Source organism: Drosophila gunungcola, unplaced genomic scaffold (genome assembly GCF_025200985.1).
Source record: "Drosophila gunungcola strain Sukarami unplaced genomic scaffold, Dgunungcola_SK_2 000310F, whole genome shotgun sequence".
In the NCBI taxonomy this organism is placed as follows: domain Eukaryota; kingdom Metazoa; phylum Arthropoda; class Insecta; order Diptera; family Drosophilidae; genus Drosophila; species Drosophila gunungcola.
Genome location: NW_026453471.1, coordinates 3,984 through 18,288, shown reverse-complemented (window position 1 = coordinate 18,288; position 14,305 = coordinate 3,984). Strand labels below are relative to the sequence as shown.

Here is a 14,305-nt window from a genome sequence, read left to right as displayed (position 1 = left end):
TCCGATTTCAGCTGATCTGAACTGCTGTGGCTATTGAAAAACTAAATAAACAAACAAAATAATAATGGTTGACGTAAAAGTTTTGACGAGCCACAGCTGTTCAGATCAGCTTCAGATGTGCTCTGTGGAAATCGGAGTTTTACCTTTGTTAAAAATTCCAACCGTTTCCAACGGATGGACTGTGTGGAAAGAGGGCATTAGGTAGGGTTGTAATATATCGATAGTGCGCACTATCGGCAGTTTTGGCTATCGATGGTGGCCATTTGCTGGAAGACGACAAAGTGTGTGTGCTGAAGCAGCTTTTTTCGAAAAAAACTGTTAATTTCTTATTTAAAAATACAAAACATTAACAAATATGAGAACAACTCAGAAATAGTGTAACAAATTTCAAAAAGAGAAGCTTAAAGTTATGATGGATACTGGCTTTTAAAATGTGACCTTTAAGTAAGTAAAATTAAGTAAGCTTGTACCAGTAAACAGGTATAAAAAAACCGTATTTTCGTCTAATTTGCTCCGACCGACTTAAATTTAAGACGCAACATTTTAATAAAATAATAAAAGATAAAATATCCCGTCTCCTCGCTTACTCTGTCCTCTTCTACGAGGAAGATGCTTTAATAATGTCATTAAAGTAACCCAATTGATTACAATGTAGCTTAAATTGGTAAAAAAATAGTTCCAATTTTTAGATTTCGGGTGTTTCAGTAACAATTTTAACCTATTCTTTGCTACTTTTTTGAGTTACATCATTTCAAATGTATCACCTGAACTGAAGTTACCGTTTGTCTATAATAATGACAAACAAAGTGTGTTTTGTCAATTTATTTCCAAAGATGTATTACAGCCAATGTAATTGACCGATTCAAACAAGTCTAACAGATTTGGAAATGCATTGTCATTTGGTGTGTAAAATATGACAGATTAGATCGATATTTGTAGTATTTTATGTGCCTCTATCGTTAATAAAAATGATTTAAAACACCTACATAAAAATAGACTAGTAACTTTTGAAAGTCTTTAAAACAGAGCAAAATAAATTTTTAAAGTCCTCTAGTTATCTGAAATCCAGCAACATTTAAAATAAACAAGATTTTGAACCAAAATCATCCCAGCTTTAAACTTGTTGGGAAAAATAAACAGCTTTTGAAGCTTCGTCTCTCTGTAAAAGTAAGATATCACTATGGACGGCAGTACATGTAGTGACGATGAGCAGCGAAGCGCAAGGAGACAACTTTGTATGAGCACAATATTCGAAAACGACTATTAATAGAACGAGAAAAGGTATCACTTTTCTTGGAGTTTGTGCATACTAAGAGTTTTAGAAAGCCATTTGGTTTCGGAGAAATGGGTGAGAAAGTGCGAAAAAATTGTTGTCTTCTACGCGTCGAACGACACCACAATTATCTCGATCCGATACTTCCTTAAAAAGTAATTCAAATAACAAGACAAAAACAGCATTTTTGAAATGAAACGTTTTTTACCTTTGTGTTTGCATGTGCGTTTCAAGGCGATGTTTTAGGGTCCTGAAACCAATTTTATTTTAAGCAGCTCGAGCTGAAAAACGTTTGTTCTACCACTTTTAGAAAACCCGCTAGTTTAACGGAAAACCGGCTAAAAAACTGGATTTCACACGCCCACAACTGTCAAACGACTAAAGCTACGGATACGTGATATATATTGTTAAAAATGTATTTTCAAGGGCTATTTGCGTTTTCTTGATCCAATTTCTTTTAGTAAAATATTTACAGAGTTATAGCCAAAATTAGGTTACGCAACTTTTGATTTATAACACTTGTTTCTCTAAAAATTCGTTTTTGATAGTATTCAGCGTTTAAAAATGCAAGTAGTTTCTGATCTTTTTAATTAGCATTTTATGCTTATTTAAATGAGCAGAAATCTATGCAAGTCCAATGCGATTATGAACAATTATTGTTGGAACTAATAGTGATATCATTATACACTTGAAGGGTATAACATATAGTAATGGTTTAATATTTCAGAATTACGGTATATCGGTAAATATCGGACGACTATAACATAAAGCAACAAGAACAATGAAAATAACAAACAAAATTCTAAAGGTATATGAACTTGCCGACGTTTGCTTTCTTTCTTGTTTTAACGCGGATTCCCCAGTAGGCCTAATCGAGGAGCTCTTATTTTTAGTGTCAAAGAAAAGTCAATTCAACACAAAAGCAAGGAGACGTGTCTCAACCAAATCAAATGTGGATAATAACGATATTCAGAGTCACAAATCGGGACAACCTCGCTCAACAGTGCATTTAATATAAGGTCTTCTGGGTGAAGACGCTGGCGACCACAGTTGTAAGTCTACATTTCTCTTTTCCATTGCTTCGCATAAACGACAAATAAAATAATTATTTGAGATTTGATAGATTTTTAAAATGCAATGATTGGAAATGGTTCGCCCACATTTAACACACAACTGTTGAGCATCACGAGTGATCGATTTGCAACAATGCAAACAAATATAAGCCAATGAATCCCCATAGCTTAATAGTATTCCAAAAATTTGCTTTCGAAAAAAATAACACGGCTGCAAATTTGTCTTTGGAATGCCCTCCATGTAGCTATATAGCTATATAGAGCATGTACAGACTCATACATAGTTTAACATGTTAGCATGTAAAAATGTATATCAATCGTTGGGAAATTGATCATATGATTAACTTGAAATGTAACCTTCTTAAACTCATCTTCCATTTTAAATTGAGTTTTTCGATTACGTAAAAATGGTCGAATTAATTTGGATCATTTAAATCATTTAACTCTAACAATGGGAGTCTATGTGTTCTTAACGAATCCTGTTCAGTCCGGAGAAATCACTTTTAAATAACCCAACCTTAATTCCTTTTTTTTGCCAACTTTCTTTAAGAACAGTTTTTTTTTCAAGGTATGTTTTTTCGGCCTCGACTTTATTACCTTACCGTGATTTAGAGGGGAACAAGAATACTCCAGTTGCCAAACCACAGAGTTTGAAAGATCTTCCATTTTACGGATAAACCTTCCTAGCTTCTGCCCATGCTTTGATTTTATCTTCAATGTCTAAAAAAAATTACTCAATTGCTGTGACTTTTATTGCTGTTATCAATACAAATACCCATAACATTGGTCCAAAATGGAACAAAAACAATATACCTTCCCAAAATAACATCTACCATTTTAGGAAAATGGTACATCTTACTTTGGCCAATTTCTGGTTGCTTTTTTATATTTTCAGTTCACTGATTGTAATGGAAGTGAATCTATTTTTTAATTTACTCTGGTCGGCAACCGTTTGAAAATCAGTATATCTCCCCGCCTTTTTAAATTTCTGGCTTAAATCAAAAGTTGGTAAGGTATTACCAGACAAATAGGATATAGAATCTACATCATTTCTCTCTACAAAAGGCGATGGAAGAGTGGTTGTTACGTTGCAAAACCATTCCTCCAACTGCTTAATTGTAATTATATTATATGCTAGAGCACGAGCATTTCTAAGGAAATCTCGTAAGTCAATATTGGCCAGTCCTACAGTTCTGTCAATATCACTACACATTATTTTGTACAAAATTGTACGCAAACACTCACTTCCGCCATATAAAAAGCGGAAGCACAAACTATTGTATGCAACAATGTCTAAATCATTAAATTCTTTTAAAACTACCTGTATAATAGCATCAGTTATGATGCGTTTGCACATGGGCAGCTTGAATTTATTGTCTTTACAAACCTATCTAGGTCGCATAAAAAACGGCCAATATAATGATAATAATGATTCGATATAATGGCATGTGCCAGAGGGTACTCCATCTAAATAAATAAAAGAAAAACAAGAAAGGAAGCAAACTTCGGCAAGTCGAAGTTTATATACCCCTGCAGCTATTGCAAAAATTAAATATTCTTGAAAACATTAAAATTATCATTTACTTGCGTATATGTTTAAAAACATTGAAGATATGATGATTTGCAGCTTAATTGTACCCTTGCAGAGGGTATTATAATTTCAATCAGAAGTTTGCAACGCAGTAAAGGAGACATCTCCGACCCTATAAAGCATATATTCTTGATCAGCATCACTAGGAGAGTCGATCTAGCCATGTCTGTCTGTCCGTCTGTTCTTAATTTTTTTCTTAGTTCTTCGAGATATAATAATGGTTAAATATTTCAGAATTACGGTTTAAGTTTCATCAAAATCGGACGACTATAGCATATAGCTCCCATAGGAAGAATCGGAAAAAAAATACAAAAAATTATAACTTTGGTGTTTTTTAATTTTTTTTTAGTTCTTCGAGATATTACTAGTTAATTACTAGTTAAATATTTCAGAATTACGGTTTAAATTTCATCAAAATCGGCCGACTATAACTTAAAGTTCCCATAGGATAAAAATATTAAAAAAAAAAAATGATAACTTTGCTGTTTTTTAATTTTTCTTTAGTTCTTCGAGATATAGTATTGGTTAAATATTTCAGAATTACGGTTTAAATTTCATCAAAATCGGACGACTGTAGCATTTAGCTCCCATAGGAACAATCGTATAGCTGCCATAGGAACTATCAAATAATTAAGCTGCAATCATCATAGCGTCAATGTTTTTAAACATACACGCAAGTAAATCATAATTTTAACGTTTTCAAGAGTATTAAGTTTTTGAAATAGCTGCATGGGTATATAAACTTCGGCTTACCGAAGTTTGCTTCCATTCTTGTTTTTTTTATCAATTCACATGTATCGCTCAAGAAATTTTTGTTTAAAAACGATGAGATTGTGATTTTGAAACGATTTATTGTTAATTAAAGTTTTCAAATTACATGAATATTTTCAAAAAGATTAATATTTTTTTCAAAAAATTAAAATACGAAACAGAGTTCTATGCACATCATCCTAATGATTACTAAGAAAAAAAAATTTTTTTCAGTATATTTGTTCTACGACTCATATAGTTTAATATTGTAGCTCAAAAACTCGATGTTCAAAATTTTTTGATTTTCATTAAATAATGAATCTAAAATATATAATATTATTAATACAAACATTAATATACATTATTATACTCGGCTATCATAATACCATAACCCGTTTTTTGCTCGTTAAGTTGATGATAAAGCTCCAAATGGACTCGCCTAGTGATGTTAATAAAAAACATATTTTTATTTAATATGGTCTTCTTTTTTGGGCTGCAGTCATCTGAATAAAATCGTAGTACATATGTATGTATATATTAAAAAAAAAAATATTTATTTATGAAAATTGTTTAGTTTAAAATAAAAAATTTATTATTATTTTTAAAGTACCAATATTAAAAACTTTCGTTAAATTATATGACTATGAACATGTAATAGAATTTTGAGTATATGTGTTTGTTTTTACATTAACAACTTTATTTTGTTTTGCTATTTAAGGTAAGATTTCACGCCTGTTTAATTTCTGTCAGTGTAGGGCTCCAGTTTCTTCAGATGTCTCCATGCACTGGCCTTGCGCTCTCCCGCTCCAACTCTCTCTTTAGCTTAGTTAACTTAAGTTCGTTTTTATTTCCCAAGTGTAACTAAACACCCGCACGTCACACAAAAAAAATCTCAGTTTTTAAATTATTTGCCACAGTTTTTATTTTCGCTTTCCTTCGTGGAACTTAGTTAAACCTCCTGATCGTGGGCTCTAGATATTTTAATAAATATGAACTTTTAAAACTTAATTTAATTTACGTGACCTAGAACATCAAATTAAATGTTAATATGTTAATAATTCATATACATTGAGAACTACCTATCCATTTTTTTATTAGTCTGGGTTAATTTAATATTATTTAAAAAATTGTTGGTTTGGGCTTCGATTTTTTTCTGAGAGTGTATAAATTTATCAAAGTACAGTTATAAAACACTCAGAGAATAAATGGAAGATTTCATCTTCATAATACTTCAAATTAAATTTGATATTAAAAAATATTTAAAAAATGTTTTTCATAAAATAAACAAGCAAAAATTTGGCTGTTATGGACACGGAAAAAAAGTACACAGGACAACATGTGAAATAATGCAAAAAACTATACTTTTTTTTTTGTGTATGTTTTAATGCTGAATGCGCATTTTTCGACTTTTTCATGTCGTCATTCGAGAATCGCGTTTCTTCTGAAATGCTTGAGCCCTAAACATAGGTCCACTTATACTTGTGTATGTGTCTTTGTATATACACATCGCATGTAAAAACCAAGCTGTATATATGTAGTTTGCTCAATGAGAGTCCAAAATTGTGTTCACATCAGCAGCACTTCCAAATCGTTCCAGAGACTCGACTGACGCACAGTCAAAATTTGTGTACGGTTAAATACTTTGCTCAGAAAATAGTTCATTTGTGAATATTTTGAAAACGATTCAATTCAATTTTTTTGTAACAATGCTGTGGAAAAGTATTCCTTTTCCAGTATAAAGTCTTTCAGTACATACAATCAACAAACAAACATAAAGTGAATGCTTCTGAGAGGTAACTTTCTTAACATAATCTAATTTCAATAAAAAAATTCTAGGTATCACATTTCAAATATAGAAATGTTTTGAAGCAGCGCTGTTGCAGCTTTACATAAAAGAAACTAATACTGAAAATCCACACATCCTGATTGCTAATATTTGTAAATTTATAATTTTAACAATTGTGATTAATTTTAATTCCGTTTAAATTATGGCAACTAAACTTAACATCCTTCCCAAATTAGAGAAACCCACTATTATTTTCAAACTTAATAATACAGATTTGAGATAATATATGTATGTATGTTTTTTTAGCATTGCCCACCCCAAATAAATTTTGTAAAATTATTTAAATTTTATACTGGCTTAATTTTTGTAGCTGTGATTATCATCATTATTGCTGCTATTATTTTTTTTTCTCAAATGATTTATTTAAAATGTTTAATTCCAGATGTTGGTGAGATCCTGATACAGACATTGTAACAAATCAGAAAAATCATCAGCGTATTATTACTAAACAAATAAATATGCATAAATATTGAGTAATGATGTACTATTCTTTTGGTATTATAAATTTAATAAATTAAAAGAAAACAAAAAAATTATATACAAAATCGTACTCTTACAGGGAGACGAATCATCAAAAGCTGCCTGTTTCAATGTCTTGCAGAGAACTGGAATTCCGCTCCAGTTTTAAAAAGAGAAATCATGAACCAAAGATAGAAGATGATCCAGTTAACAGCCAAGGTTCGTCTTTACCAAGCTATCCAAATATATATTTTTTACCTTGTTGCGTTTTCCCAGCAAGTTTATAGCTGAGTGATTTTTTTCACATAAAGTACAAAGTATCGATCTAATCTGTCATACCAAATGAAGAATTTAATTTGAAAAACGAGTTAAATTTACGAATCTAAAGGGCAACTGTCGAGTGAATTGTACTTGTTTTAGATCTTATCTATATAATTTGTGGTTTAATAATTAAATTATCAAAAATGAAATAACAATATTGTAGTTAACAAAATAAGTAAAACGCCTAAGAATAATACGTGTTTTAGGCAATTTGTATACAACTGTGAGATTTGATTGAATCGGTCAATTAAATTAGCTGTAATACAACTTTGAGAATAATTGACAAGACACACTTCGTTTGTCATTATTATGGACAATTGGATTTTTTTCAAAAATCTGTCAAAACACACACTATCCAAAAAATAACTTTCCAAACGAAAAACATTTTGAATATTTTGGGTGACCCGAATTCTAAAAGCAATTCTAAAGCAATTTTTGAAAGCTTCTGAAAGAACTAGCAAAAAAGTATGTATCTAAGATGATCCTTACAGACCAATTTCTAGGCATTTTATTAAAATTAAAAAAAAAATAACTCAGGTGCATAGCTCAACTCCTGCTAGGAATATTAATTATTTTTCATATTTGCAATGTGAAAATTGTTCACTAAACATAATTTTTATAAATTTTAAAATCTTGTTCCGATTCCAAGCCCCAAACGCACATCTCATAAATGTATATATAATACGTTACACATACACATTCAGACACTTGGGTATTTTTTCGTTTTAAGGTTCTGTTTAGAAGTAATTAAGTTTTGTGTGACCAAAATATGATTTAAATAGCTTTATCTTGCTTTAAACAACTTCCATTTCTGCCAAAGAAAGTTTGATTTCATATTTGTTTGAGAATTCTTAGGAAAAATAGGCTTTTATCCTTTTTGCATAAATCAAAAGGAATTACAATGTCTTACAAAATTAATCAACAATATCCTCCAGGGATGAGTGATGGTTATGTTATATTCCCTGATTCAGAAAATTACTCTCAAATTTTCCTGCACCTGTTTTCATGTGCATAGTTAATAAAACTATCTCCAATTTTGCCTTACCGATTTCGGTGATTAGTAGCTTGTTTAGCCAAAAAAAAACGTTCTTTAACTTTTTTATACTTGCTATATGGCTAGAGAAAAGGTTTTAAAACCCGTTACTAAAAATTGTACCTTAAAAAACTCGCCTTAAATTACAAGAACCGAGACAACCAATATCAGATAAAACAAATTTGTAAACTAAAAAACGCAACAAGTATGCTTAATTTCCATTTTTGAGCCAATATTTGCAATTATTTTATTTAGTACCAACACATCGGTAATATAGAAAATCCCGTAATTGATAAATTGATAATAAGTAACATAGGTTAGGTAAGTCTTTAAATAAAAATCACTTTAAATTTGTTATTATTTAATATTTAATTAAATGGTAACTTCTTTCTTAAATGAATGTTAAATAGGCAAGAGGTCCAGAAAAAAAAATATATATAAAACATCATAAAAAGGAGTATTTTAATCACCAAATTTGTTTTGTTAATGCATGTCTATATAGCTATAATTTAAAAATTCTAAGGCATGTAATAATTGCACTTATCATCAGCACATACATGTTTTTGTATGTAGTTTTCTAAAGGTGTTCAACTGGGCAAAACTGTGCAAAACACTCAGAAAATTAATAGATGAGTTCTTTTTCATAATAAACTGATTAAAATTTGATATTAAACAATTTAATTGAATGCTAATTAAATTCATTAAATGAATCAGCAAACACTTTACAGTTATGGGCAATGCAAAATAATAAATACATCTGAAAAATTAAATATATTTTCTAAGTGTAAGCTTTCAAGGCTATATATACGATTTGTTCATGCCGTCATTTGAAAATAATTCCTCTGCTTGCAAAATGCTTGAGCTCTATTCACTAACACATGCATAACTTTTGTATGTGAATCAGTAGGCCAAGCATTTTGGCTCATTTGACGTCGAAAATTCTGTTCAAATCAGCTGCGTTTTAAAATTATTTCAGAGACTCGACTGAAGCACAAGTAAAAATTTGCTTAATACTTTGCCCAGAAAAGAATGAAAGTATTTGTGTAATTTAAGTAAACGAGTGTTAAAATCAATTTTACTTAAACAAATTTGTCGGTGGTAAAGTATTACTTATCCAATATAAAGAATTGCAGTAACAACAAGTAACAAATCAAACAAAAAGTAAAGGCTGCTAAAAAGTCTAGGTAACGATACTAACGTACCACTTTTAAGCATCCACAGTTTACAAATGTAAGCTCAAATATTTCGTTCAGCAGCACGAGGTGCTCGAACATATGATCGATTATTTCGGAACCTTTTTCGTTTCTGTGCAGATACACATGTGCTATTACAAAATAACTAAATGCAACCTAACGTAATTTTCATTCAGCAGCTCAATGTACACTCAAAAAAATCTCTGAGAGTCAATTTAATAAGTGTGGTTATTTTGACACTACACGTAGTATCAGTTTTTTGAAATCAACTTGATACTACATGAGTGTCAACGGGACACTACGCGGTTTTAAAAATGTAATTTGACACTAAATAGGATCAATTGACTAAATCAGGGTCACTTTGGAACCAACAATCGGTTGTTTCGATTTTTGAAGTTCGAAGCAGCTGTGAGTGTTACCTCATAACGTGATATCGGGCGCGCCTCCAACCCAACAGCCAGAAATCTGGAATCGGAGGTAAACGCTATGTTTTTTATTTCTTTTTTTTTGTTGTTGTATAAGACTAAACGATTTCTTAGTATCAAAGCAGAAATATAAAAAGATGGCAAGGCAAACATGTGTCTATTTTTGCTTAACTTTGCTAACATATGACGGTACTCCTAGAAATTCATCAAGCCAAAACCTATTGATACTAAATAGTGTCAAATGGACATTAAATTGAGCCCATTGTCATACTAATGGATAACGGCATATTGACACGCAAAAGTGCATATTGATAATTTTAAAAATATTACTCGGTCACTACAATAAGTGTCAATTTGATGATCTTCTTACCGAGACTTTTTACCACTCATTGACACATAAATAGTGGCATATTGTCACAATTTTTTTTGGGTGTAATAATCATAAATTTATGAATTGTGATATTTAATGTTATGTAAATTGTTTTGTTTTTTGATACTTGGTATTTGAGCACTTACATTCAAAAATGTTCAGAGAAAAAAAGTGTAATATATTGTAGATATGTATATTGTGAGTGTTACTATTATTTTTCTCAAATGACAAGTTAAAAATGTTAATTCTAGGTGTTGGCGAGATAATCACAAAGGCATTGTAATTAAGCAGAAAAATCACTAAATAAAAAGAAATGTTTACAAAGTTTGTAAAAAAAATAAAGTGATGGAAATGGATTTATATAGATTTATACAAACATGGACTGCCATTAAAAATCGGCACCATCAAATAACAAAAGTGGGTATAATTAATTAATAAATTAAAAGATTTTATATAACATTTAATATTTTATAATTTATTTTTACAGACAGACTGAGCTTCAAAACTGCCTGTTTGAATGCCTTGCAGAGAGAGTAAGCTTATACAACCTAGTCAACAGAAAAAATATATCTTGCTTTTGGATAGACTTATTAAAACTTAAGATCTTTCACTTTTAAATGAAAAATCAACTTTAATTAAGAAGATCCAGTCAACACATTGATCTGATGTCATCCAAATATTTTTATCTTATATATAGGCGAGCAGTATACGCCATTTATTTTTTGTTTTGTCTGTCGCAACACTATTAACTTTAAATTTTATCACTACTCTCTTAAAAGCTAAGCTAAGGTATCCACAATTTCATGTTCGTTTTTAATATAGTCAGATTGAATATGTATAACTATTTTTAGTCTTACTAATTTCAGTTATCGAATACTTCAATATTATTTTACGATCATATGTAAACAAGTTTAAACCTGGTGTGATATTTCGATGAAAATATAGTTTCATGTTCGTTTAAAATGTTGTCATTTTGAAGATGAACACCTATTTCTGTGTGCTATTAATTTTAAATATCTAAATACATAAACGTATCCTTTTGGAAAGCCAAACATAAACAAGATTTTCTTAATTATTTTCTCTCTTCTAATTGTTTGCATATATTCAATTCTAAGTAAATGATTTTGAGTTTGATGTCGACAACTGTGCAATCGCAGGCTATAAGACAGCAGTTTGGGGAGTAGGAGTATAAGGATCTAAGCTGCGCAGCTATTACTTGGACTCTCTTGACTGCTTGCTTGTGGTCTAAATTTGCACAAAATTGATTTAAATGTTTGTCTAAATTTGCACAAAATTGATTTACATGTTTGTCCAACAACATATTTCGTAACACACTGCTGATTTTTTAAGAACCAAAAGACTTAACTTTTCGAAGTACGCTTTAGGTATGTCAAATATTTGAAACCAAAATGACAAATTTAATTCGTAAGTCGCGTTAAATAATAGATTAATGGTCTAGTCAAGTGTTTAATGAATTGTTTTGTAATATCCTATCTTTATCGTGTTGTGTTTCCTTAATATCACCGTTATAAACTTGTCTTATGAGTGTTTTGATAATCAGAAGAACAAATTTAATTAACGAAAAGAGAAATAAAGTTACACGTATAAGTAAAGAATGAATTATACCTTAATTTTAACTTGACTTAAAAATTGTCGTAATAACGATTAAAAACAGAAAATTTAACAAATTTAAGGATTTAAAAACTTGAAGAAAAAGTTTAAATTTAAACACTTTGGTTGTAATTCCTACAATTCCAATTTACCGAAATGTTTTTGAAAAACTAAGCCTCCTTAATCGAAAACGTTAGAATTATATACTAAAATATAATGAACATCATCTTAAAGGTTATTTTTTTTATTGATAAAAGTTTATATTTAGTCTGAAAAAATATTATTTTGTCTCCTTCTACTACTAAGACGCTTAAATTATGTGTTTAAAGCAATCTAATTGAATAAAGTTTGATTTAAATTGATACCGTGAAACATTTAACTCTTCTCTTCTATCAATCTATTAAGGCATACCCTTTGAATAATGGCTTAAAGATCCTTAAGACGTGTCACTTACTTAAATTTCAGACAACTTTTCAAGCATTTGTTGCAAGAATATCAAATAATTTTAAATAAGGAATTAGTTAATTTTGTAAACCCTTGTAGAGGGTATTATAATTACAGTCAGAAGTTAGCAACGCAGTGAAGAAGACCCTATAAAGTATATATATTCTTGATCACCATCACTAGGAGAGTCGATCTAGCCATGTCCGTCCGTCCGTCTGTCCGTCCATCTGTTTGTCCGTCTGTCCATCCGTTTCAACGCAAACTATTCTCGCAGTTTTAAAGCTATCTGCATGAAACTTTCCCAAAAGTTGTCTTTCTATTACAGGTAGTACATACGTTAGAACGAGCCGGTTTTTAGTTCTTTGACATATAGTAATGGTTCAATATTTTAGAATTACGGTTTAAATTACATCAAAATTGGACGACCATAACAGGGCTTCAATGGGAACAATAAAAATATTTAAAAAATAAGAATTTTTAAAAATTTAACCTTATTTTTTGTATTTTCGTTTTAAATTCTGTTTGACTTATTAATAATTTTACAGTTCAGAACTAGGCTTTTAATTATATTAAAATCGGAAAACGATATCATATAGCTGACATAGGAACTATCGAATAATTGAGCTGCAAATCATCATAGCTTAAATTTTATAAAACATATGCGCAAGTAAATCATAATTTTAATGTTTTCAAGAATATTTAATTTTTGCACTAGCTGCAAGGGTATTTAAACTTCGGCTTGCCGAAGTTTGCTTCCCTTCTTGTTTTATTTAATTTTCTGTTTAGAAGTAATTCATTTTTTATGCAGAAATGATGAAAAAATTATTTATGATTGAAATAAATCTATCTACATTTAAACAATGCTAATTCTTACAAACAAAATTTATGTTTTGATTTCTCCTTTGTAGAAGGTTTCTTTAATAGCTTTAGTTTATGCCAATGGTGTGAATCAATTGTGAAAAAATCCAAAGAACGTCTTTTGTGTACAAAAATGAGGACAATATATATCGAATTCTTAAATCGGACAACCAGAACCATAGGAATCAACTGCAATATGCATGAACATCGCAGAAAACTTAAAACATGCTTTAATTAAAATGCAAACCACAGAAGATATTACCAAAGTACCGAAAAATCATAAGGGAACGGACTTGAAATTCCCGCACCAGCAGAAAATAACTGGGTGAGAGAACATTTAACATAAGACCTTTTTAAAATTAAATTTTAGTATGAATAACTTAAGAACTATTTCTTAATTATAATAACCTTAAAAACGTTCAAGACATTTAAGACAATTTAAGTTTAATGTAACAAGAACATATTCAAAACATTTTTCGATCAATATTAGAATTAGGATGAAGGAGATTTTTGTAGTACCCCGGGTAATTTTGCTTGGGTTAGAATTGCAATGCATTTTATGTAAGGTACATTTTTATTTTATGATCACCAAAGGACATTTAGTATACACAAATTAAATATGGACATCTAATAAGTATACATTTAGATTATACATCCTACTATAGATATACAAGCTGTCAAACACCGTCAGCTAAGAAAAAATGAGCGATAATTAGAAAAATATTGACAAACGATTTATATGATGCTATCTTCGGAACAGTGAATCTAACAGAAAAATTGGAATTTAAAAATGAATCCTTGTGTATGGTAACATTATTAATTTTATTAGTATTTCAAAACAGATAATCAAACTTAGTGATAACAAAATTTTACTCGACTAATTTTTAGATGCAGAAACCATCTAAAATTTGGGTGATTTGAGAGACGCAACGGTTACTTTGCAACTGTCCCTCTTATGGATGGAGCCAATATGTATGTCGATCTAGCTGACTTCACTTCCTCCCTAAACTTTGGATAGCTTGTAAGTTGTGATTGCTTATCCTTTGAAAGATGATCTA

General features: G+C 30.1%; 1 long non-coding RNA gene across 6 annotated transcripts; it reads left to right on the top strand.

Annotated features, from left to right (window-relative positions):
* Positions 1-247: 247 nt before the first annotated feature.
* Positions 248-10,979, top strand: LOC128266084 (uncharacterized). Of its 6 annotated transcripts, none has more exons than XR_008269021.1 (7): positions 248-444; positions 2,001-2,081; positions 2,137-2,325; positions 6,916-7,014; positions 7,093-7,211; positions 10,586-10,751; positions 10,822-10,979. It is a non-coding gene; the product is annotated as an uncharacterized LOC128266084 (long non-coding RNA). The 6 variants fall into 6 exon arrangements; XR_008269019.1 differs by having other exon boundaries at positions 252-444; positions 6,916-7,028; XR_008269020.1 differs by lacking the exons at positions 2,001-2,081; positions 2,137-2,325 and having other exon boundaries at positions 254-444; positions 6,916-7,028.
* Positions 10,980-14,305: the final 3,326 nt, after the last annotated feature.